At 44.0% G+C, this 27,786-nt stretch overlaps 1 pseudogene; it reads right to left on the bottom strand.

Annotated features, from left to right (window-relative positions):
• LOC115131891 (cadherin-like protein 26) overlaps window positions 1–27,378 on the bottom strand; it is a 48,272-nt pseudogene extending 20,894 nt beyond the window's left edge.
• Between the last annotated feature and the right edge of the window lie 408 nt (window positions 27,379–27,786).

Genomic DNA, 27,786 nt, shown 5'->3' with positions numbered 1-27,786 from the left:
TGTTTGTCTGTTGCCTGTTCATCTTGTTTGTTCAAGTCAACCAGCGTTTTGTCCAAGCTCCTGCTTTTTCCAGTTTCTCGCCCTCCTGGTTTTGACCGTTGGCTGTCCTGACCCCGAGCCCACCTGCCTGACCACTCTGCCTACCCCCGACCCTGAATCTGCCTGCCGACCTGTACCTTTGTCCCCCTCTGGATTTCCGAACTCTGCCTTTCCCTGATCCTGATCCTGCCTGCCACCCGGTACCGTTGCCCCACCTCTGGTTTACTGACCCCTGCCTGCCTTGACCTGTCTATTATTAAACCAATATTAAACTATTGTTTATTCGATGTGGGCTGTATCTGGGTCTTACCTTCATACCTGATAGATTTACGTACAGAATAATACGGAATGCTCTGAGACCAGGTTGGCATACACCTGCTCTTTTAGATAAAATAACAGAATATGGAGGAGAAGCAGCACCTGCCATACCACTGTCCCTTCGATCTGCTATCTTTCTTTACAGTATTAGGAGAACCAACAAGTTGAATACATATTGGCTCAAGACATTTCAGCTTTTCCTTTTTTATTAACTTGTACATTATTTCTGCAAACATAATTCCACTGACATTATGTGGTTTTGTGTGTAGGCCAGTGACACAAAATGTAAATATGATCAATTCCGGTAGTAACACAACAAATGTATAAAAAGTCAAGGGGTGTGACGTGTGAACACTTTCAGAAGGCACTGTATGCAGCGCTAAGGTAGAAAAAGGAGGGTTATGTTGCCCCCTTGTGGCTGCCTGGAGCAGATGTCACTTACCTTGCCTTGCCCGTCCTGGCTTCTCAGAGTTCCGTTGGCTTCGCTCATTCTCTGGAATGTTCCCCATCCTGAGATCCCTCCCTCTCCTGAGGAGGATAGCTTGGTGACCTGGGGAGAGATGGAGGATAAGTACTGAGACAATGGGCACAACTGCCATTATACATGAAATACCTTATAATGTACACTATATACACACAAAAGTATTTGGATTAGCCTATTATAGCCACACCCGTTGCTGACAGGTGTATAAAATCAAGCACACATCCATGCAATCTCCATAGACAAACTTTGGCAGTAGAATGGCCATACTGAAGAGGTCAGTGACTTTCAACATGGCGACATCATAGGATGCCACCTCGCGTTCTCTGGAGTGATGAATCACACTTCACCATCTGGCATTCTGAAGGACAAATCTGGGTTTGGTGGATGCCAGGATAACGCTACCTGCCCGAATGCATTGTGCCAACTGTAAACTGTGTTGGAAGAATAATGGTCTGGAGCCCCTTAGTTCCAGTAAAGGGAAATATTAACGCTACAGTATACAATGAATAACATTCTAGACGATGCTGTAGTACTTCCAACGTTGTGGCAACAGTTTGGGGAAGACCCTTTCCTGTTTCAGAATGACAATCCCCCCTTGCACAAAGCGAGGTCAATGACCGGCCAGCACAGAGCCCTGACCTCAACCCCGTCAAACACCGTTGGGATGAATTGGAATGCCGACTGCGAGCCAGGCTAATCTTGCTAGCTGTAGCGTTATCGTTATCTTGGGAATCAACAACGTTTTGGTCGTCCTTCTTGCCTCTCGGTCGGAGGTCCATGGCTCTTTGGGAAGGTAAGTACTTCACAATTTATTAGCCGATGTTAGAATATTGTTTCAACGTTGTTATTTAGGTAAAAATAGAATAACTTTGAAGAGCTCGGTTTGTCAACGTCTGCTCAGCTCCGCGGCATCACATGCTCCCCAGAGGGTTTATTTTTAAAGGGATAGTGCATATTAATCAACGTTTCAGTAAAAGTGCCGGTTTTAGCCACCTGGCTAATTTTCAACAGCAGTGCAGATAGACAATGAGCACACGCAAAGCAACAAAACAAAATGTCAGACCCTGCTCTGTTTCACCTGTCTTGTGCTTGTCTCCACCCCCACCAGGTGTCTCCCATTTGTCCGCATTATCTCCGGTGTATTTTCTGTTTGTTGCCATTTCTTCTTGTCCTGTGAAGTCCCACCAGCATGTTCCCATGTTTCCTGTGCTCTACTTTTTGTTTTTCTTACTCTTCCCAGTTCTGACCTTTCTGCCTGTCCTGACCTGTAGTTTTAAGAAAGGTAGAGTCCAGCCAAAACACATAAATGAGTAGATTTATTTAGTGAGCTAATCACCTTTGTTCACCTCTGACTCAGAAACCTCCTTTATAGTGAAGACAGCTTGAGTGTCATTCACTGGCACTGAGCCCAAGAAACCAGTGGAGGAGAAAAGTGAGTACCTTGCCAGAGACAACAAAGTATGAGTTGAAGGCTGTTGCTATTTTGACTGCATCCTGTGATAGACTGACATTCACGTTGATTTCTAGTATTTTTACAGTGTTACTATTGTCTTTCCCTGTCAGCTTCTTTAGATTCTCCCAGATCAATTTAGAAATTTCCTTAGCTTCACCAATTATGTTAATAAAAAAGTTTGCCCTGGCCTGTCTGATTTCTTTCATTGTCTTATTTCTCTCAACTGTCACACCTTGGTCATTGTATTTTGTGTTTTTGTCATATGTTTGGGTAGGCCAGGGTGTGACATGGGTTTATATGTTATGTTTCGTATTGGGGTTGTATTATTTGGGATTGCGGCTGATTAGGGGTGTGGTATAGGCTTGGCTGCCTGAGGCGATTCTCAATTAGAGTCAGGTGCTTTCGTTGTCTCTGATTGGGAACCGTATTTAGGCAGCCTCAGTTTCGCTTTGTATTTCGTGGGTGTTTGTTCCTGTCTCTGTGTTGTAGTCACCAGATAGGCTGTAATTAGTTTCACGTTCTGTTTGTTGTTTTGTATTCTGAGTTATTTCATGTACCGCAGTTCATTCATTAAAGTCATGAGTAACCAACACGCTGCATTTCGGTCCGACTCTCTTTCCACAAACGAAGAACATCGTTACATCAACATGGTAAACCTACATCTATCATGTTCTAATTTGGACTTCAGGGCTGTTTTTGGTGCATGATCTCGTTCTTTCACACAAATTATCAAGGAACCCACCAGGTACAACCCTAAATCCGTAAACATGGGCACCCTCATAGATATTATCCTGACCAAATTTCCCTCCAAATACACCTCTGCTGTTTTCAATCAGGATCTCAGCGATCACTGCTTCATTGCCTGCATCAGTAATGGGCCCGCGGTCAAACGATCACCCCTCATCACTGTCAAACGCTCCCTAAAACACTTCTGCGAGCAGGTTTTTCTAATTGACCTGGCCCGGGTATCCTGTAAGGATATTGATCTCATCCCATCAGTTGAGGATGCCTGGTTGTTCTTCAAACGTAATTTCCTCACCATCTTAAATAAGCATGCCCCTTTCAAAAAATGTAGAACTAAGAGCAGATATAGCCCTTGGTTCACTCCAGACCTGATTGCCCTCGACCAGCACAAAAACATCCTGTGGCTTACTGCACTAGCATCGAATAGTCCCTGGGATATGCAACTTTTCAGAGCAGTCAGAAACCAATACACACAGTGAGTTAGGAAAGCAAAGGATAGCTTTTTCAAAAATAAATTTGCATCCTGTAGCTCTAACTCCAAAAAGTTCTGGGACACTGTAAAGTCCATGGAGAATAAGAGCACCTCCTCCCAGCTGCCCACTGCACTGAGGCTAGGAAACACTGTCTCCACCGATAAATCCACGATATTCGAGAATTTCAAGAAGCATTTCTCTACGGCTGGCCATTCTTTCCTACTGGCTACCCCAACCCCAGCCAACAGCTCCACACCCCCCACAGCTACCTGCCCAAGGCTCCCCAGCTTCTCCTTCACCCAAATCCAGATCGCAGATGTTCTGAAAGAGCTGCAAAACCTGGACCCGTACAAATCAGCTGGGCTAGACAATCTGGACCCTCTCTTTCTAAGATTTTCCGCCGCCATTTTGTTGTTGCAACCCCTATTACAAGTCTGTTCAACCTCTCTTTTGTATCGTCTGAGATTGCTAAAGATTGGAAAGCTGCCGCGGTCACCCTCCTCTTCAAAGGGGGTGACACTCTAGACCCAAACTGTTACAGACCTATATCCATCCTGCCCTGCCTTTCTAAAGTCTTCGAAAGCCAAGGTAACAAACAGATCACTGACCATTTTGAATCCCACCGTACCTTCTCCGCTGTGCAATCCAGTTTCCGAGCTGGTCACGGGTGCACCTCAGCCACGCTCAAGGTACTAACAATATCATAACCGCCATCGATAAAAGACAGTACTGTGCAGCCGTTTCCATCGACCTGGCCAAGGCTTTCGACTTTGTCAATCACAGTATTCTTATCAGCACACTCAACAGCCTTAGTTTCTCAAATGACTGCCTCGTCTGGTTCACCAACTACATCTCAGATAGAGTTCAGTGTGTCACATCGGGGGGGGCTGTTGTCCAGACCTCTGGCAGTCTCTTTGGGGGTGCCACAGGGTTCAATTCTCAGGCCGACGCTTTTCTATATGTCAATGATGTCGCTCTCACTGCAGGTGATTCCTTGATCCACCTCTACGCAGACGACACCATTCTGTATACATCTGGCCCGTTTTTGTACACTGTGTTAACAAACTTCCAAATGAGCTTCAATGCCATACAACACTTCTTCCGTGGCCTCCAACTGCTCTTAAACGCTAGTAAAACTAAATGCATGCTCTTCCACCGATCGCTGCTCACACCCGCCCGCCCGACTAGCATCACTACTCTGGACGGTTCTGACTTAGAACATGTGGACAACTACAAATACCTAGGTGTCTGGCTAGACTGTAAACTCTCCTTCCAGTCTCATGTTAAGCATCTCTAGTCCAAAATTAAATCTAGAATCGGCTTCCTATTTCGCAACAAAGTCTCCTTCACTCAGGCTGCCAAACATACCCTCATAAAACTGACTATCCTACTGATCCTCGACTTTGGCGATGTCATTTACAAAATAACCTCCAACACTCTACTCAGCAAACTGGATGCCCCATATACCACCCACCACTGCGACCTGTATGCTCTCGTCGACTGGCCCTCGCTACATATTCGTGGCCAGACCCACTGGCTCCAGGTCATCTATAAGTCTTTGCTAGGTAAAGCTCCACCTTATCTCAGCTCGTGGTCACCATAACAACACCCACCCGTGTCACGCACTCCAGCAGGTATATCTCACTGGTTATACCCAAAGCTAACACCCACTTTGGCCGCCTTTCCTTCCAGTTCTCTGCTGGAACGAATCTCTGAAGTTGGAGACATATCTCCCTCACTAACTTTAAGCATCAGCTGTCTGAGCAGCTCACCAATCGCTGCAGCTGAACACAGCTGTTACGGGAAAATATAGTTTAGATGATCAATTGTATACATTAATGATTAGAACCATTTATGCTAATACTATTATGTTATGATTTGAAAAGTATGGGTTCTTAATTGTACTGTTACTGAAAATGTAAGCAGAAATGAATTGTGTCTGTGTCTCCTGGGAAAGTTTAAGAAGGAGGGATAAGATAGTTTTTCAAACAGATAAGAATGTTTTGGTTGGATTCCATTAGGGGAGATAAGTTATCCTTTAGACAGGTTGGAATGTAGTTTTTGAGGGGAGTGAAACTATCTCCAGGTCCGAATACTACGCCATTATAAGGCTGGGAGAGGGTGTGAAACTGATGACGTCATTTTATGTCTTCTTTCTTTAAAATGTAATGTTCTTTGTATTTTGGGTCAGTACTCTCTGGAATTAAACGCTCTTTAACCTGGCTTTTAAGACTGGTCTCGATCTACTTCATGCATAATTAATGAACTTACAACTCATTAAATGAATTAGAAATGAGTGCTAATTGGTTTTGGCAATTAAAACATTAAAGGAATTTAGAATTCCTCTATCAACAGCCCATCTGTAAATAGCCCATCCAGCTACCTACCTCATCCCCATATTGTTTTTCTTTACTTTTTTTGCTCTTTTGCACACCAGTATTTCTACTTGCACATCATCATCTGCACATCTATCACTTCAGTGTTAATTTGCTAAATTGTAATTCTTCGCTACTATGGTCTATTTATTGCCTTTCCTCCTTACTCCATTTGCACACACTGTATATAGATTATTCTATTGTGTTATTTACTGTACTTTTGTTTATCCTATGTTTAACTCTGTGTTGTTTTTGGTCGCATTGCTTTGCTTTATCTTGGCCAGGTCGCAGTTGTAAATGAGAAGTTGTTCTCAACTGGCCTACCTGGTGAAATAAAAAACTATAACATTTTCATCAGTTTCCAGATTTAGCCAAGGAAGAGTGGTCTTTTGGCCAGGTTTTGATTTCCTTGTAGCCATTTGTAGGCTGGATTGTGGATAGAAAAACCTGACTGTCAGCTTCCACATTTTTACAGGACAGAAGATTCCAGTTCATTTCCGTAATTGCTTTTTCAAAATCATTTAACTCACCCTTAGGTATTCTGAGCTGATCAGACTTGCAGTGCCTTGCAAAGGTATTCAACCCCCTTTGGCATTTATTTTTTATATAGTTGCATTACAAACTGTAATTTAAATTCATGTAATGGAAATGCACAACATTGCCTAAATTGGTGAAGTGAAATTTAAAAAATGTTGGGTGTGGGTGTGAATACTTTCGCAAGCCACTGTAAACAAAGATAAACAATCCGTTGTTACTTTAAGACATGAAGCTCAGTCAATATTTGAAAATGTCAAGAACTTCCAAGTGCAGTCGCAAAAACCCTCAAGCTCTATGAGGAAATTGGCTCTCATGAGGACCGCCACAGGAAAGGAAGACCTAGAGTTACCTCTTTTTTTTCTTCTATCTTTTATGTAACCTTTATTTAACTAGGCAAGGCAGCAGACAATAAGTTCAGTAGAGTTACCAGCCTCAGAAAATGCAGCCCAAATAAATGCTTCACCGAGTTCAAATAACAGACACATCTCAACATCAACTGTTCAGAGGAGACCACGTGAATCAGGCCTTCATGGTCGAATTGCTGCAAAAAAAACACTACTAAAGAGCACCAATAAGAAGAGACTTGATTGGGCCAAGAAACACAAGCAACGGACATTAGACTGGTGGAAATCTGTCCATTGGTCTGATGAGTCCAAAATTGAGATTTTTGGTTCCAACCACTGTGTCTTTGTGAGACGCAGAGTCGGTGAACGGATGATCTCGCAAGTGTGGTTCTCACCGTGAAGCAAGGAGGAGGTGTGATGGTGTGGAGGTGCTTTGCTAGTGACACTTTCTGTGATTTATTTAGAGTTTAGGGCACACTTAACCAGCATGGCTACCACAGCATTCTGCAGCGATTCGCCATCCCATCTGGTTTGCGCTTAGTGGGACTACCATTTGTTTTTCAACAGGACAATGACCCAACACACCTCCAGGCTGTGTAAGAGCTATTTTACCAAGAAGGAGAGTGATGGCGTGCTGCATCAGATGACCTGGCCTCCACAATCACCTGACCTCAACCCAGTTGAGATGGTTTGGGATGATTTGGACCACAAAGTGAAGGAAAAGCAGCCAACAAGTGCTCAGCATATGTGGGAACTCCTTCAAGACTGTTGAAAAAGCATTTGAGGTGAAGTTGGTTGAGAAAATGCCAAGAGTGTTCAAAGCTGTCATCAAGGCAATGGGTGGCTAATCTGAAGATTCTAAAATATATTTTGATTTGTTTAACACTTTTTTTGGTTACTACACGATTCCCATTATGTTATTTAATAGTTTTGATGTCTTCACTATTATTCTACAATGTAGAAAATAGTTAAAACAAAGAAAACCCTATGAATGTGTAGGTATGTCCAAACCTTTGACTGGTGCTGTAAATCAATAGTTTTTTTGTATTCTGAAAATGTCTGAAACATTAACTTTCTTGACCATGCTATAGGTCATGTAACTGTTTGTTGCACACAATATGCTTTGTGGACTTCACCGGACAGATGTTGAATTCGAGAACTTTTTGGAATGACACATCAAATGTTCAAGTATCCCTCTAGTAATCCCTTGGGTTTAGCTCGTGGGTCTCAGATGGCTGGGTTTATGCCGTTTAGTTTTGATTGGGGGTAGTTTGGTAGTGTAATTAACTATCCCTCGTGCTTGCACTGGATGCGAGGAACTAATTAAAACAGCTTGCGTGCCAGAAGCAGAGTCGGTAATCGCTTATTGGGACTTGCTTACACTATGTCTGGACAGTCAAAGTTTGTCTTGGAGACGGACGACTCAAGAGAAATCATGGAACCATAGCACTCCACTGCCATCCACTGCTTTCCACTCTGGTGAGTTTTTATAGCTTGGTGGTGTTAGGCCCAAGGTTGAAGTGTCCGTCCCTGGAGAGCAGGAGGGTAGTCAACAGGTAGCTTAGCAGTTTCCGATAGGTGTTGAAGGACTTGTTTGTTACCCCCAAGTGTTTCAGTAAAGTAGGAAGTTAGGTAGTCTTGGCCATTAATCAGGACATCATGCTGTGTCCTGTCTGGAGATGGCATTCCCCGACTCCGACAGTAGATTCATTGTGTCATCCCAGCAAGGATGCACTGAAATTATCAATAGAACACAGCTACATAGCTAACAATTTTACTAGAGTTATAACGCGTAATTGCGCTTTAAATCTTTGTGAGTTATTTAGCTATGGTCGGCGTACACAACCTGGTCTCAGAGCATTTCGTATTATTCTGTATCTAAAGCCGAGATAGAGTGGATAGTTGGTCAGAGTGGGCGTAAAACGCGAATGTCTAGCAACCTAAAGGTTGTGAGTTTGAATGTCAATAACGGAAAACTTTAGCATTTTAGCTAATTAACAACTTTTCAACTAATTACTACTTTTAGCTACTTTGCAACTACTTAGAATGATAGCTAACCTTTCCCCCAACCTTAACCCTTTTAGCTAACCCTTCCCTGAACCTTAATCATTTAACCGAACTCCTAAACTTAACCCTAACCCTAACCCCTAGCCTTGCTAATGTTAGTGAGCTAGCTAACATTAGCTACCTAGCTATAATTTTTAAAATATCATATATTTTGCAAATTCGTAATTACGTTTGCGAATTTACATTTTGTAGGTTTGCAAATTCACAACACATAATGTGATTTGTAATTCGTAATATATCAGACAAAATGGGTGATGAACATCCACAAATTAATGCATATCATACGAAACATAACCTATCAAACTAAAAGCATGTCTTGAATTTTGTCACACCCTGATCTGTTTCACCCCCCTCCAGGTGTCGCCCATCTTCCCCATTATCCCCTGTGTTTTTATACCTATGTGCTCTGTTTGTCTGTTGCCTGTTCATCTTGTTTGTTCAAGTCAACCAGCGTTTTGTCCAAGCTCCTGCTTTTTCCAGTTTCTCGCCCTCCTGGTTTTGACCGTTGGCTGTCCTGACTCCGAGCCCGCCTGCCTGACCACTCTGCCTACCCCCGACCCTGAATCTGCCTGCCGACCTGTACCTTTGTCCCCCTCTGGATTTCCGAACTCTGCCTTTCCCTGATCCTGATCCTGCCTGCCACCCGGTACCGTTGCCCCACCTCTGGTTTACTGACCCCTGCCTGCCTTGACCTGTCTATTATTAAACCAATATTAAACTATTGTTTATTCGATGTGGGCTGTATCTGGGTCTTACCTTCATACCTGATAGATTTACGTACAGAATAATACGGAATGCTCTGAGACCAGGTTGGCATACACCTGCTCTTTTAGATAAAATAACAGAATATGGAGGAGAAGCAGCACCTGCCATACCACCGTCCCTTCGATCTGCTATCTTTCTTTACAGTATTAGGAGAACCAACAAGTTGAATACGTATTGGCTCAAGACATTTCAGCTTTTCCTTTTTTATTAACTTGTACATTATTTCTGCAAACATAATTCCACTGACATTATGTGGTTTTGTGTGTAGGCCAGTGACACAAAATGTAAATATGATCAATTCCGGTAGTAACACAACAAATGTATAAAAAGTCAAGGGGTGTGACGTGTGAACACTTTCAGAAGGCACTGTATGCAGCGCTAAGGTAGAAAAAGGAGGGTTATGTTGCCGCCTTGTGGCTGCCTGGAGCAGATGTCACTTACCTTGCCTTGCCCATCCTGGCTTCTCAGAGTTCTGTTGGCTTCGCTCATTCTCTGGAATGTTCCCCATCCTGAGATCCCTCCCTCTCCTGAGGAGGATAGCTTGGTGACCTGGGGAGAGATGGAGGATAAGTACTGAGACAATGGGCACAACTGCCATTATACATGAAATACCTTATAATGTACACTATATACACACAAAAGTATTTGGATTAGCCTATTATAGCCACACCCGTTGCTGACAGGTGTATAAAATCAAGCACACAGCCATGCAATCTCCATAGACAAACTTTGGCAGTAGAATGGCCATACTGAAGAGGTCAGTGACTTTCAACATGGCGACGTCATAGGATGCCACCTCGCGTTCTCTGGAGTGATGAATCACACTTAACCATCTGGCAGTCTGACGGACGAATCTGGGTTTGGTGGATGCCAGGATAACGCTACCTGCCCGAATGCATTGTGCCAACTGTAAACTGTGTTGGAAGAATAATGGTCTGGAGCCCCTTAGTTCCAGTAAAGGGAAATATTAACGCTACAGTATACAATGAATAACATTCTAGACGATGCTGTAGTACTTCCAACGTTGTGGCAACAGTTTGGGGAAGACCCTTTCCTGTTTCAGAATGACAATCCCCCCTTGCACAAAGCGAGGTCCATGACCGGCCAGCACAGAGCCCTGACCTCAACCCCGTCAAACACCGTTGGGATGAATTGGAACGCCGACTGCGAGCCAGGCCTAATCGCCCATAGCCTGACGTCACTAATGCTCTCGTGGCTGAATGGAAGCAAGTCCCCGCAGCAATGTTCCAACATCTAGTGGAAAGCCTTCCCAGAAGAGTGGAGGCTGTTATAGTAGCAGATGGGGGGGACCAACTCCATACTAATGCCCATGATCTTGATATTATTATGTTCGACAAGCAGGCGTCCACATACCTTTGGTCATGTAGTGTACACTGATGCCCTACTTCATCAGCTAGGTGTATCCTCCATCAGAATTGTGTACCACTGTTGTCACCACTATTTTGTTGAGCTAAGTAATGCCATGATGCGCATGTTAGATAATGACAGGGTGATAGTGTAAATGCACAAAGTGCTAAATGACACTATAATTGAGGACCATAAAGAGTTAAATTGTGTTTTGCACACTGTGATGTAGTACCACTCAACATATAACTATGAGACGTATACCACTGAGACCGGTAGAAGGAACATGCAATGCTCTTTGATACATCTCTCATAAATAGATGACACGGGTCAAAGACAATGCTATTCAGTGCAATCGAACCGTCGGGGATAGTACAACTGGTCCAAACTGTAGTAGATAAAACATTGGCAATTTACAAAGTTCCCCAAACTTCAGAATGAGCTAGAGCACGGCTCTTCAACCCTGCTCCTGGAGAACTACCCTCCTGTAGGTTTTCACTCCAACCCCAGTTGTAACTGACCTGATTCAGCTGATCAACGAGCTTATTGTTATCATCACGTGCACTTGTTTTGGGTTGGAGTGAAAACCAACAGGACAGTAGCTCTCCAGGGAAAAGTAGTTCAAAGATATGTTCAAACACAACATGTTTTAAAACATATACTTGTTTCCGTTTCGCTGAATTTAGGCTGGAACTTCAACACAGGTTTGTCAGCAAGGCTGTCACTTACCACGGTCCTCCCTGTGGTTCTGTATGTCTCATTGGTCTCTTGGGTCATCTCATTGGTCTCCTGAGTAAGCTGTCCGATCAGAGAAGAGAGTCAAGCACAGCATAAATAGCCTCTGCCGAGTACCCAAAAACCGGATGTTTCGGTTTTCAGAGGATATCGAAAGAGAGCTTTTGAACCAAGGTGACACTCTTAACTTTACTGGATTGGTTGAACAGTGCAGAAGAGAACGTCCCCCAACAGTTTATTTTCTTCTCGTCAAGACCAGTATGTAGAGCAAGGGTCTCCAACCCTGTTCCTGGAGAGCTACCCTCCTGTAGATTTCTGCTCCAACCCCAAATTTAACTAACCTGGTTCAGTTTATCAACCAGCTAATTAGAATCAGGTGTGCTAGATTACGGTTGGATTGAAAACCTACAGGACAGTAGCTCTCTAACAACAAGAATCTAGTTTCAGGCATTTCCTTTAAACAACAGGGATTTAGACCGTGATCACTGTGTTGTCGTGAAATGGTGGAAGATGAAGTACAGATGTAGGATCTTAATTTGATCACCCTTTTGCAGTAAAAATGCAAGAAATGTAAAACTTTTAGTGCATTTGAGGTTTAAAAAGGCTTCTCTAGTTTGTCATTTCCACTTTTACATTTCAGACTTAATTTTCCCTTACGAAAACTGATGGCACTTTATAATACCTCCAATTACAAAGCATTTATAATGGAATAGTAAATAGTTAATTTAATTTAATTTATGAATCATTACTCCAGTCATGAGATGTTTAATATAGGTCCTTATAAACCATTTACTAATCATTAGTTAAGTATTTTTGTGTGGGCTATTTATACTTTATAAATACTTTATAAATGTTTTGAGTGACATTGTGAAACAAATGTTGCAAGGATTTGAGGAAGAGTAATGGGAATGTTTTTTTTGCTAATGTTTTGCAACCTTTCAAATGCAAACTAATCATTAAACAGGGAAAGTTATTCTACACACAACAGCTGGCAGGACCAGCCAGTTTTTGTCTAGTGGGTTTGTCTAGTGGGTTTGTATTCTTTCCTTGTTACTGATATGTGCTTCCATTGCTTCACTCTTTAAACAGCAGACAATTTTTCACACAAGGCTTTGCTTGGCTGGACCTTTACTGGGCAGGTAGTAACTATTTAAACGTAATAGGATAGCTCAGCAAAAATAAATATTCCCATATTCCTTTCCTTACCTCGTAAGCAGTCTATGGACTGCTCTTAATCTCTCGTGGACAGACTGTAAATGCTCTGTAATAGCTACTGTAAATTGGACAGTGCAGTTAGATGAACAAGAATGTATCCTTTCTGCCGAAATAAGACATGTCTATGTCCTGGAAAGTTTGCTGTTACTTACACTGTCACGCTAATCACATTAGTGCGCGTTAGCTCAACCGTCCCGGTATAGGTTTAACAGATAGAATGTCTACCAATGGCATGTCCAAATTACACTGGTCACACAAAACATTTCTAAAGTATTTCTAAAGTAAAAATAGCCCACACTTTAGACAAGACCACGCAAAAAGACAAGTAATGATTATTTAATGGTTTATAAGGATCTATATTACATGTCTTATAAATGATCTTACGAATCATTATTAAATACGTTAAACGTTGTTTACAAATGTGTGAGTAACTAGGTTAATAACATTTACAAATGTGTGAGTAATGATTAATAAATTATGAATAAACAATTTACTAATGTATTATAATTATGTGAGGTTTTTATAAAGTTCTACCTGAAAATGTATCAACGCCTACAAAAATGTCCATGAATTATAATCCACATAATAATTCACATTTCCTGTTGGTGCAGGATTATTTCCCTGCAGAAGCAAACTGGATCAGATTAAGCTAGCTACTACATCTGTATGTAGTAACTAGTATTGTTGTTGTGGTTGAAAGAGTTAATAACATGATTATATGAAGAGGTGTAGCGTAGCAGATAGAGCGGTAAAGGTAGATAGTAGCTAGCTCTGTTCAACAGTAGGGCTATCTTACAGTTTGGAGACTTGGCTCTAACTCATTCTCCTTTGACAAGCTGATGGCATGCTTGTACCAACAAGTCCATCCTGTTTAGGAAACCATCATAAAAGATTATGCACGATATAATTATCGCACCTCATAAATCTTCTAAATGTTTACTATGCCCTCTAGTGCACACTGTGCCCTACACAATCCACTATTTTAAATATCTTAGTTCACATTACTTCACTCTATTTTTTTCCGTACACTCCATACATCTCTAGTACACACTACTATGATATGCCTTTGTTTTGTACTTTACCCCTTTTTCTTCCCAATTTTGTGATATCCAATTGGTAGTTACAGTCTTGTTCCATCGCTGAAACTCCCCTACGGACTTGGGAGTGGCGATGGTTGAGAGCCATGCGTCCCCTGAAAGACGATCCTGCCAAGCCGCACTGCTTCTTGACACAATGCTCGCTTAACCCGGAAGCCAGACGCACCAATCTGTCAGTCGCAACACCGTCCAACCGGCAACCGTAGTGAGATTGCAGGCTCCCGGCCCGCCACAAGGAGTCGCTAGAGCACGACGGGACAAGGAAATCCCGGCTGGCCAAACCCTCCCCTAACCTGGAAGTCGCTGGGCCAATTGTGCACCGCCTCATGGGTTTCCAGGTCATGATGCAGTGCCTTAGACTGCTGTGCCACTCGGGAGGCCGCTGTCTGTACTGTATTCTATACTTAATACAAAAGACAAGTCATCCAAGCCGATCAACTAGGCCTACAGGTGTTTACAAGCAAGTGTAACTGCCACCTTTTCCGGGGCCACCAACACATTCTTTTAGCAGACTGGTTCATCTTCCCTGCACAGTCAAACTAGACATGGAAGTGTGGTTTGGAGAATGTGGTCACTTTGCATGTGGCACATGTGCTCATGAGTCACAAGTCAAGAGTCACACCCAAATCATGTATGTGTGCTATTTTACTGTCTCTCATTGGTACAATAGAAAATAAATTATGCTTGTGGTGACAGAACCTGCTTCAGTTCGTGCTTTCCATACTTATATAGTACATATTAGAGGGAAACACACACCCTACACAGAGTCACCTGTAACTGTCATTGTATGAATGACTTCTATTAACTCTATTAACTCCACCTAAACACAGCTCACAAAGCCATACAACGAATCGGTCAAATTACTAAAACATCACGCATAATGCACAATAAGGCACAGACGCTTGGGTTGAGTAAAGTCCCTTTTCTTTAACTGACATGCACATATGTATACACACACACACACACACACACACACACACACACACACACACACACACACACACACACACACACACACACACACACACACACACACAGCATTGAAAAACCATAGACCAGGTCATGATGAAATAAGGGTTGTGAAGCAGAAAGAGATGTTAAAGACAAAATTAAGAATAAGAAGAGAGGAAAGTAAGGATAGTGGCAAGTTTACCTTTATGCCTGTGGTGGCCTGCTTCATTCCATCTACCACGTCCACGGCTACATGGTTGGAAGTGGTGCGAGCCAAGATCAACATGGGCTCACCCTAAGAGAGAGGGACAGGGGGCGAGAGAGAGGAGGAGGGAAAATAAGGAGGATAGGGGCATGAGAGATGAGGAGAGGAGGAGTGGAGGCCGGAGAGAGGAGGAGTGGAGACAGGAGAGAGGAGGAGTGGAGACAGGAGAGAGGAGGAGTGGAGACAGGAGAGAGGAGGAGTGGAGGCCAGAGAGAGGAGGAGTGGAGGCCAGAGAGAGGAGGAGTGGAGGCCGGAGAGAGGAGGAGTGGCCAGAGAGAGGAGGAGTGGAGGCCGGAGAGAGGAGGAGTGGAGGCCAGAGAGAGGAGGAGTGGAGGCCGGAGAGAGGAGGAGTGGAGGCCGGAGAGAGGAGGAGTGGAGGCCGGAGAGAGGAGGAGTGGAGGCCGGAGAGAGGAGGAGTGGAGGCCAGAGAGAGGAGGAGTGGTGGCAGGAGAGAGGAGGAGTGGAGGCCGGAGAGAGGAGGAGTGGAGGCCAGAGAGAGGAGGAGTGGAGGCCAGAGAGAGGAGGAGTGGTGGCAGGAGAGAGGAGGAGCGAAGGCCGGAGAGGTTAGCAGAGATGATTGGAAAAGAAGAGGAGTTTAGGAAAGCAGTAGAGGAACGAGAAGGAGAAAAGGGGTGAGGAGAGAAGAGAACATTAAAAGAGGAAATGACAAGAAAAATTTAAAGTTATTACAACATGAAACATGTCAGATTACATACAGAGGGAGAACACCTGTCTTGCCATGAGTACGTACCAGTAAAGTCCTGTCATACCCAGACCTGCCACACGCAGACTCAATGACCACAATGATGTAAGCACATCACAGCCCGGTAAGGGATTGTATTGTACACTCCTGTCTGTGTGCTGAACACCCCAAACATTGCACATTGTGTACAAATAAATAGCTAATAAACCTATATTATTACTGCACACACACGAGCACACACTTGCACGCGTAACCCACATGCACACACCCCCACACACCTTGCAAGCGGAGCCCCCTCCCTCCTCGTTGTAGTTGATAAGAGTCTGGTTTCCCTCGTCTTGCAGATTGAGGGGGAGGTGTGTGAACGTCTTACCGCCACACTCACACAGCAGGAGGAAAAGCAGCAGCACTGGAAGAGGGACACACAACCACAGTGTCACTACTAACAGTTGTACGTATAACATAGCATTTTACAGTACAAACAACTCAAGGGTGTATAAAGTCATGGTTGCATAACACTTCATAGCATGTCACTGCTATATTACTGCTACCGATCAACATGTTCTAGCAATATTGCATCACAAGTTTGATCTCAATTCGATAGATGTGATTTGGATTAGACTGAATTGGTATCTTTCAAATCTTTCTCCACTCCAGATTTCAGGCTATAAGCACTACGGTTAGTTCTAAGACTGTCTGAGTAACTGACTTTACTGATTGTCCGCCTACTCTCTAACTATCCCTTATCTCTATCTACAGTACTCCATACCTATTCCCTTCGAACTCACGTAAGAGGAGAAGCAGTCCAGCCAGCAGTAGTCCTATAGCGGCCAAGCCCAGGCTGGAGGTCCGGGGTAGAGAGGCCCTACACTTGTCCCCTCCCCCACAGTCACACACCATAACCTCGACAGTGTCATTTACAGCCATCCCTTGCTGGTCCTGGATCACCAGAGGTACTGTGTAGTTACCGTACGGCAGACTCTTGAGACTGACCAGACCCGCCTCCACACCTGACCACCAGGGAGAAAGAGAGAGAGAGGGATGGAAGGAGAGGAAAATAAGGTAGGGGGTTAATTATACTCAATGCTGTGCAGCGTTGAAGGACCTGACATCTCAGTATTTTTTGTATTTTTCCAGGTGAGCAGGTTGTGTTGAGATTGGCTGAAATGTCCATGTGCATTTATGGACTTTATAAGAGGTCTATGACAGCTATACAACCCTTCAGCTCTGTACGGAAATAGTAGATGAATATATATCAGGATAAATGCAGAGCTTTGGTGTGTGTGTATATGGATGTGTGTGATTCTGCTAACCAGTGGCAGGGTCCAGTTTCCAGCGGCTCTTCAGTGCTTTGTCTCCGTCGTCCGCTCCCAGGGAGAGGAAACAGGGACATCCAAAGGGATGGTTGTCCTTGTCTGATACCGGCACAATCACCTTGTTACCACACATCACCAGCTTCTTCTCCACCACATAGGGCGTGTTATCATTGATATCCCCCAGGTGGACCAGAATGGTGCCTGTAGCCGTGGCAGGGGGCTCCCCTGAGAAACGAAGGCAGAGACTTTGAATACTTTATTATGCTCAATACCATACACATATGCACAGTTGATGAAGTGGGATGTTTAGCAAAGTATATTTCAACTTAGTTTTTCACAATTCCTGACATTTAATCCTAGTAAAAATTCCCTGTTTAAGGTCAGTTAGGATCACCACTTTATTTTAAGAATGTGAAATGGTAGATTAATAGTACAGAGAATGATTTATTTCAGCTTTTATTTCTTTCATCATATTCCCAGTGGGTCAGAAGTTTACATACACTCAATTAGTATGTGGTAGCATTGCCTTTAAATTGTTTAACTTGGATCAAACATTTCAGGTAGCCTTCCACAAGCTTCCCACAATAAATTGTGTGAATTTTGGCCCATTCCCCCTGACAGAGCTGGTGTAACTGAGTCAGGTTTGTAGGCCTCCTTGCTTGCACACGCTTCTTCAGTTCTGCCCACACATTTTCTATGGGATTGAGGTCAGGGCTTTGTGATGGCCACTCCAATACCTTGACTTTGTTGTCCTTAAGACATTTTGCCACAACTTTGGATGTATGCTTGGGGTCACTGTCCATTTGGAAGACCCATTTGCGACCAAGCTTTCACTTCCTGACTGATGTCTTGATATGTTGCTTCAATATATCCACATAATTTTCCTGCTTCATGATGACATCTATTTTGTGAAGTGCACTAGTCCCTCCTGCAGAAAATCACCCCCACAACATGATGCTGCCACCCCCGTGCTTCACGGTTGGGATGGAGTTCTTCGGCTTGCAAGCCTCCCTCTTTTTCCTCCATTCATAACGATGGTCATTATGGCCAAACAGTTCTATTTCTGTTTCATCAGACCAGAGGAAATTTCTCCAAAAAGTACTTTATTTGTCCATATGTGCAGTTGCAAACCGTAGTCTGGCTTCTTTGTGGCGGTTTTGGAGCAGTGGCTTCTTCTTTGCTGAGCGGCCTTTCAGGTTATGTCGATATAGGATTATTTTTACTGTGGATATAGATACTTTTGTACCTGTTTCCTCCAGCATATTCACATGGACCTTTGCTGTTGTTCTGGGATTGATTTTGCACTTTTCGCACCAAAGTACATTCATCTCTAGGAGACAGAACGCGTCTTCTTCCTGAGCAGTATGACGGCTGCGTGGTCAAATGTTCTTTACACTTACGTACTATTGTTTGTACAGATGAATGTGGTACCTTCAGGCATTTGAAATTGCTTCCAAGGATTAACCTGAGTTGTAGAGGTCTACAATCTGAGGTCTTGGCTGATTTCTTTTGATTTTCCCATGATGTCAAGCAAAGAGGCACTGAGTTTGAAGGTAGACCTTGAAATACATCCACAGGTACACCTCCAATTGACTGAAATAATGTCAATTAGCCTATCAGAAGCTTCTAAAGCCATGACATCATTTTCTGGAATCTTCTAAGCTGTTTAAAGGCACAGTCAATTTAATGTATGTAAACTTCTGACCCACTAGAATTGTGATACAGTGAATTATAAGTGAAATAATCTTATCTGTAAACAATTGTTGGAAAAATGACTTGTGTCATGCACAAAGTAGATGTCCTAACCGACTTGCTATAGTTTGTTAAACAAGAAATTTGTGGAGTGGTTGAAAAACAAGTTTTAATGACTCCAACCTAAGTGTATGTAAACTTCCGACTTCAACTACATACACACAGCTGCATGCAAGCACACACACACAAACACATGCACACACACACACTACACACTAACCGTTGTCTATGGCTTGGATTAGAATAGTGTAGATGTTGTCTTTGTCGACGTAAGGTGACTCCCGGTCCATCTTCTTCACTGTAGTAACCTCTCCTGTCTTGGGATCTATGGTGAACCAGCCTGCCTGGTCCTCAACTAACTCATACCTGGTCAGGACATGGAGAGGACAGACGGACAGACAGACAGACAGACAGGCAGGCAGACAGGCAGACAGGTCAACACATGGCTTTTCCTTACTGCCATAAGTAATAATGGTGAAACCAACTTACACAAAGGCTTCAAATAATGTGCAGATGCTTAATGTGAACACACAATTTCAATATACACTACATGACCAAAAGTATGTGGACTCCTGCTCGTCAAACATCTCATTCCAAAAGCATAAATATGGATTTGGTTCCCCTTTGCTGCTATAACAGTCTCCACTCTTCTGGCAAGGCTTTCCACTAAATGTTGGAACACTGCTGCGGGGACTTGCTTCCATTCAGCCACAAGAGCATTATTAGTGAGCTCATTAGTGAGGTCGGCACTTATGTTGGGTGTTTAGGCCTGGCTCGCAGTCACGGTTTTATTTACTCCCAAAAGGGGTTGAGGTCAGGGCTCTGTGCATACAAGTCAAGTTCTTCCACACCGATCTCAACAAACCATTTCTGTATGGACCTCACTTTGTGCATGGGGGTGTTGTCATGCTGAAACAGAAAGGGCCTTCCCCAAACTGTTGCCTCAAAGTTGGAAGCACAGAATCGTCTAGAATGTCATTGTTTGCTGTAGCGTTAAGATTTCCCTTCACCGGAACTAAGGGGCCTAACCCGAACCATGAAAAACAGTCCCAGGCCATTATTATCCTCCACCAAACGTTACAGTTTGCACTATGCATTGGGGCAGGTAGCATTCTCCTGGAATCCGCCATACCCAGATTAGTCCGTTGGACTGCCAGATGGTGAAGAGAGAGCGTTTCCATTGCTCCAGAGTCCAATGGAGGTGAGGTGCTCAATTGTATACACCGGTCTGCCACGGGTGTGGCTGAAATAGCCGAATCCACTAATTTAAAGGGGTGTCCACAAACCTTTGTATATATATTGTATATATATCACAACCTAGGTGAATGAAGAATCATTATTATTATGATGTTTCTGAGGCATAACATGTTATGCCACCCACCTGATCTTTTCCACATCTGAGTCAACGTCGGTGACTTTGGGTTTGTACAGCACCTTTCCCACCTCCTGCTCTTCCTTTCCATACACTTTTGTCACTTTATTGTCAAACACCGGGGGGTCGTTCACGTCAATCACCTTCACAGTCACGTTGACTGACTGGGGGGGCACAGTCAGGGTTTTACCATGGGACACGGCCCCGCCGGAGCTACACACAAACAAAGGCTCCTCGTTCTCCACGGCGATCTGCACATTGGTCAACGTTGTCTTCTCAAAATCCTTCCCCTGAGAGAAATACACAAACAGTCAAATCATCACTAACTGTTCAATCACAACACTACAAAAAGAGGGCTCGCAATTCTAACCAATTACTGAGCTTTTATTATATAAAATGGATCAATCAAGTAACAAAATTTTTATCTTGTCAGCACATTTTCGTGACTTTTTAAAATGTATTGCAGCAGCAAAATCAAGCATTTTGGAATGCAACTACCGTATCACAAAAAACTCAGCGAAATCCTGGAGGGACTGACTAAGTAATGTTCATGCTCAGGACATTGTTGGCCTACTCATGTAAGGGCATAAGGTCAAACAGACTCACCTTGATGACAGTCATTATGCCCTCGTTGGTCTTGGGGTCGGTCTCGATCTTATAGTTTCCTTCCTCGTTCCCCTTCACAATGGAGTAAACGGCTCGCCATGCGGGGGTGTTGGGGGTGTCTGCATCAGTCACAGCCACTCGGAGTATCTCTTTATTGGATTCCATCTCCATCATGTGAGTATTGTACTGCAAAGAAAGGCGGTAAAGTAAGTATTTGTGCTTAAAAAATCAATAAAGACTTTTTCAATCAATCGATCAATTGTTCAATTGATCAAACAACCAATCAACCAACAAATCATTGAACCAATCAGTCAATCAATCAATCAACTTGGAACTTACGGTCTTGTCTTTGAACACTGGCTGGTGAGTGTTGGAGTCCATTATGTGGAGGTTGACCACTGCAGTTGAGGACAGGGCTGGTATCCCATGATCCCGAGCTTCAACAACCACTTTATACATCTTTACTTTCTACGTGAACAACAACATAAATTAAATATTGATCCACCATTTTACATAAAGTTATTGACTGTGTGTGTGTGTGTGAGAGAGAGTTTGTGCGTCAATTGTGTGTGTTTGCACATGCTGTATGTAATGATGTGTGTGTCATAGTGGAGCCTTACGTCATAGTCAAAGCAGCCGGTGAAGGTGAGCTGGCTCATCTTGGTGCCCTCCACGTGCTTCAGGTTGATCTTGGGCTCAGCTGGCTCTGAGACAACACCCTTATACTGATGTTGGAGTTCTGTGTGTTCACCTGATCCATGTCCCTGGCTGTCAGAGGTACTGGCAGATACCCTGATACGGGGAGGGGGGGGGGGGGGGGGAGAGTAGGGAGGAAAGGTGAGAAGGAAAAACAGGAATAGGAGGAGGAGAAGAGAGGAAATGAGTTCCCCTTTACATGTTCTCTATGATCAAGAAAGAGCAGCCACTTGCCACTTGATTTCTCAGCCGAACGCAACAACTGCCTGGTTCTTGGGCGAACAGTCTAGCTAAAGAATACTTTGTACAAGGCTTATATACAGGCACATGATTTACAGCCTTTGTGTGTACTGACCCTCTGGCATGTTCTCTTTTACACTGGCTTTCATGACAGGGTGCTCAAAGTAAGGGGCGTTGTCATTGATGTCCGTAATCGCCACGTCGAACGTCAGAGTCTTGTCCACAAGCGCACCAGTCTCCTTGTCAATGATGTCAAACATAATCTGTGGGAAATAATATATTACTGCTATGTTAAGGTATTCCGTTTGTCTGTCTGTCCATCCGTCTGTCTTTGTCTTTTGATGCTTACATGAAAGAAGGGGTGTGTCTCCCTGTCGATAGGCTTGTGTACGTACACCACTCCATCCTCGTCGTCGATGGAGAACACGTCCACCGGTTCCTCGGTCACTCCAGTTCCAGATAAACGGAACTGATGACTTTTGAAAAGAGCTGTTTTATCGTTGAACATCTGGAAAGATGACCAGTTTTCAGGGCGGTAGAGGGTTGGAACTGTTCTTCTCTTGAATGATTATATACTATTTATGAGCCCAGTGGTTTTCTACCTTTACTGAGGTAGCATGTGTAGACAGATTTGTCTTGTTTGTTGCTGTATGAATGTTTTTACCTGTGTGGCGAATTTAGGGAAAGGTCCAGGGTCCTCCTCCAGTAGCTCAATTGTGGATAGGACCCACCTTCTTTTGGAACGCAGCAGCAGCTCCTTTAGGAAATCAGAGAAGGTGAGGGGAAGAGGGTCATTGTACCTGTGTTTTTAAACTCAAATGTATTTTATACCCATGACATACCCTCTTTTCCCGCTTGTTCAGTGTATAGTTGCCAGTGTCATGTGCCAGTGCTAATGCAACCGTCATGGAGACCTGGTGATAGAAGGGTGCAAACATGTAATTAGAGAGGATATATTCACAGGTGTGTGTAGTAAAAAATAAAGAAAGATGAAGGTATGAATCATTGCAGGTGACAGACCTGTGGAAGCCATCATGATAGTGGGAGAGTTTGGATGTACTGTATAGTGGCGTGCGTGTGTGTGTGCGTGCATGATGAGTAATGATGATGGTGGGAAGTACATTATATGCAGCAGGGGATGATTGTATGGAGCCGTGTAAGATAGAGGACATTGCTATTTTGTGTATTGTCTGTATTAGTCTCACATGTCAGAAAGGTGCAATACAAACACATTGCGCGATTAACTGAGCACTGTAACTATTATTGTAAAAAAAGGCCACCCTGCTCGTCTCCTCTACCTAACTTCCCCTCAAGGTCCCTTCAGTTTCTCTTAAGTCCCAGGCTGGTTTGCCACCTGGGCGCCCGTCGGACCCGGACGTGGACCCTGGCCTACCATGATCCCGGACGTTTCCGCATTCGTCGCCGCTTGCACAGTTTGTGCACAGAACAAGACTACTCGGCAAGCTCTGGCTGGTCTCCTCCAACCTCTGCTTGTCCCCCACCATCCATGTTCCCACATCTCCCTGAACTTTGTCACGGGTCTAACCCCGTCTGATGACAACACCACCATCCTGACCGTGGTGGATCAGTTCTCTAAAGCCGCCCACTTCATTCCTCTGCCCAAACTACCCTCTGCCAAGGAGACGGCCCAGGTCATGGTGCAGCACGTCTTCCGGATCCATGGACTGCCCCTGGACATGGTCTCCGACCGGGGTCCTCAGTTCTCGTACCAGTTCTGGAAGGAGTTATGCACCCTCATTGGGTCGTCGGCCAGCCTATCCTACGGGTTCCACCAGCAGTCCAACGGCCAGTCGGAGTGAGCCGACCAGGACCTGGAAACCTCCCTGCTCTGCCTGGTCTCCGCCAACCCCACCACCTGGAGCCAGCAGCTGGTCTCAGTGGAATACGCCCGCAACACCCTTTCCTGCTCTGCCACGGGCATATCACTGTTTGAGTGTTCCCTGGGGTATCAGCCCCCGCTCTTCCCTGAGCAGGAAGAGGAGGTCGGCATACCTCCTGCCCAGATGTTTGTCCGCCGCTGTTGTCATATCTGAAGGAGAGCCTGGTCAGTCTTCCTCAAGATCACCTCCAGGTATTGATGACAAGCGGATCGCCGGTAACATCTCGGCTCATATCGTTACGGGCAGAAGGTATGGTTATTCACTCGGGATCTGCCCCTCCTGGTGGAATCCCGCAAGCTCTCCCCCCGGTTTATTGGCCCATTTCCCATCTCTAGAATTATTAGTCCCTCTGCTGTTCATCTTCTGTTGCCCCGTAACCTTCGTATATACCCTACCTTTCATGTATCCCGTATTAAGCCCGTGTCTCACAGTCCTTTGTCTTCCATTTCCAGGCCCACCCCTTCTCCCCGTGTCATCGGTGGCCATCCGGCCTGAGGGTTCGACCACAGGGCAGGGGTTTTCAGTACCTGGTTGACTGGGAGGGTTATGGCCAGGAGGAGAGGTGCTGGGTCCCCGCTAGGTACATCCTGGACCCAGCCCTCATCGCCGACTTCTGCCGGAACCCCGATCAACCAGGTATGCGCCCAGGTAGGATGCCTGGGAACCCAAACTTTTGAACGGTAGTGTATATGTATATTGTATAGTTATAAACCTTAACTAGTACTGTTTACATGTGTGCATATCTTTGTCTTATAGAACGACAGCAATAAGATTCCAAGTCATTCGGATTACCACAATCATATAAACATCCTCAAATAGAAACAGCGGTGTCTGTGTGTGTGTGTGTGTGTGTGTATGTGTGTGTATGCGTGCGTGTGTGTGTGTGTGTGTGTGTGTATGCGTGCGTGCGTGTGTGTGTGTGTGTGTGTATGCGTGTGTGTGTGTGTGTGTGTGTGTGTGTGTGTGTGTGTGTGTGTGTGTGTGTGTGTGTGTGTGAGCATGTGGTGTTGACCAAGTGTTCAGTATGGGCCTCAACATCATGTTCTAACCGGACAGCACTATAGTGGGCAGAACCAAACCAATCAGTTATAAGTATATAGTGGGTGAGGTTATTCACAGCCGACCGCACAGACGGGTGAGGGCATAACAGCCAAATGGTAATGAAACCACATACATTTTATCTTCTACACTCTTGGATAAAAGGGTTCCAAAAGGGTTCTCTGGCTGTCCCCATAGAGTACCACAGTATGATTCATAATACCCATATAACCTAGCAGTCAAACAGGAAAATGGTTCCAATTGTTTTTCCACCATTAATTTTTCCCATTGGAGTTTTTAGAAACATTTTCGTGTAGGCTTACCCTGGCGTGACGTTTTGATAACCGTGTAACCAGCTCTAGGACAAGGTGACTTTTATCAATATATTCGCCTGTATTTACCCCCCCCCCCCCAAATTAAATGCTAATTTGGGGAAAATGAATATAGCGATTGGAACCTTTTTTTTATGGGTATTATAATACCTTAACTTTGGGGCTCTATACAACAACTCTTTTTGGTTCAAGATTAGAAAGAACCCTTTTTGGTTCCAGGTAAAACACCTTTAGGTTCCATGTAGAAACCAAAAGGGTTCTTTAAAGGGTTCTTCGATGGGGACAGCCGAAGAACCCAATTCGATTCCAGGCAGTGTACCACAGCAAACAGAGAGCAACAAGGCACGAGACACCTTCACTTTGTTTACAGCACAGAAAATATGCCATGCAAAGTTGCATTCCATACATATGTGTCATGGACACCAAACATTTCATAGACATTTTTTATAGACATCAAATATATAAAAGCTTGAAGACCCACTAAGGGATAGTCACCTTGGGTTGGTAGACTTGGTAAAGGGATGGTTAAATTGAAAATATGCAGCACAAATGAACAACTTAAAGTATATTTATTCAGAGTCAGGCTTTAGAACTCAATGGGGTGTGTGTTATGAGGATTTAAAGCGGCAATCAGCAGTAGAAAAAATAACAAAGCCTTCTCCCGCTCGTTTCGGTTAAAAGCTGAGGGATGGGACTGGAGAAATGTAACCACTCTCAAATTCATAGACGGAGCTACGGACGCAAGGACTCCATGATATAAAAATGAGCGTTTTAACCATGTTTTGGTTGTTTACACTTACTTTGTTTGCAAACATTGGAGTAAAACAATCTTGTATTTTTAGTTCAGATGGGGTACAACATTGTTAAGTTATCAATGGGTACATAATCATTCATTTATGTCCAAAGCTGTTATGGTTGAACGCAAGGTGAGGTTTATAACAATTGAGTTGGGATCACTGCAACCAATTGACATGTAGAATACATAAAAATATATTTGTTAGAGACCACAAAAGAAGAAAAGCTTGAAGACCAATGACACCCGATAAATGATCCAATAATTATAAGGAATGCTAATAATTATTGGATTATTTTTGAATAAATGAGCCAGTTTATTTTTACCACTTTTTTCTCCCAAATTTCGTGATATGCAATTATATTCTTGTCTCATAACTGCAACTCCCCAACATGCTCGGGAGAAGCAAAGGTCGAGTCATGCGTCCTCCGAAACATGACCTGCCGAACCACACTTCTTAACACCTGCCCGCTTAACCCAGAAGCCAGCAGAATCAATGTGTCAGAGGAAACATTGTTCATCTGATGACTGAAGTCAGCCTGCAGGTGCCTGACCTGCCACAAGAGCCCGATGAGCCAAGTAAAGCCCCCCCAGGCCAAACCCTACCCTAACAACACTGAGCCAATTGTGGGACTCCTGGTCACGGCCAGTTGTGACACAGTTTGGGATCGAACCCGGGTCTGTAGTGACGCCTTAGACTGCTGCGCCACCTGGGAGACACCCTTTAATTCATTTTTTGACTTTAATAAAAAATATAGCCATTGAGATGCCTCTGCAGGTCGGGGGCAATACTTAAGAAGACCAGAGTGACTCAGCCCCAATCAGAAAAAGGGAGTGGCTTGTTTAGCTTTCTCTACCGTCTCTGACTAAACATAATTAAAACCACTGGCAGCCATTTTGTGCGATTGTTCATAAGGTAGGCTAGATGGACTCATAACCTTTCAGTGTTCAGAGAGAAAAAACTCAGTGTCACACTAATATTATGATATACTGCACCCACATGACACTTCCGTGATCTACATTTCAGTACAACATATAGTATGACAAAGTACTTTTTTAAAAGTATACACTCACATTCTCTAGATAAGATCATCTGCTAAATTACTAGAAGGTAAAAATGCGTGTGTTTACCGTTTACCGAGGCTGGTTTTGTACTCACCGTCAGCAGAAGACAGGACACCTTCGCCATTTTGGACCGTTCCTCTTGATATCCTTTGGGTAAGTGTCAAGAACTCAAATGTGGCAGAGGTACTTGAGACATTTGGTACAGGCAGCATGTGAGGGACGGCCCCCTATCCCTCCAGGCTCACTGAGCATCTGACACAGTCGTTTCCCACCCCCTTTGTCCTAGACATGTGTCCTCACCAAGTATGTGTGTGCGTGAGAAAGAGAGATTGTGTATGTGTGAGAGTGTGTGAGTGTAGGTGTTTATACTTTGTTTAGTATATACGTGTGTGCATGTGTGTTTGTGTGTGCGTGTATAGGTGTGCCACTAATAACCTGTTGCTGCTATGTGACACATCTCAGGTCTCCAGAGCTTTAGTGAGGGGCGTAGTTTGCGAGGTCAGAGTAAGACCCTCTCTCCCTCTCTGCCGGTCTCATATTTGATTGATGCTCGTCCTACAGGGCGAGATGACTCATCCTCGGCACTACCCAGGTTTCTAGGGTTATGTCTAAATCAGAAAGGATTTTATAGGCCTGCAGACAATACAAATGCTGTTGTTGGAATTTTGTATTGTATTCAAGGTTTAGGTCAATCAAGTGTAGTAGGTTGTGTGTCCAGGTTTAATCAGAATTGCAGATGGCAGAG

Source organism: Oncorhynchus nerka, linkage group LG7 (genome assembly GCF_034236695.1).
Source record: "Oncorhynchus nerka isolate Pitt River linkage group LG7, Oner_Uvic_2.0, whole genome shotgun sequence".
Lineage (NCBI taxonomy): Eukaryota > Metazoa > Chordata > Actinopteri > Salmoniformes > Salmonidae > Oncorhynchus > Oncorhynchus nerka.
The sequence above is the reverse complement of the archived record's forward strand: the minus strand, read 5'-3'. Positions and strand labels throughout refer to the sequence as shown.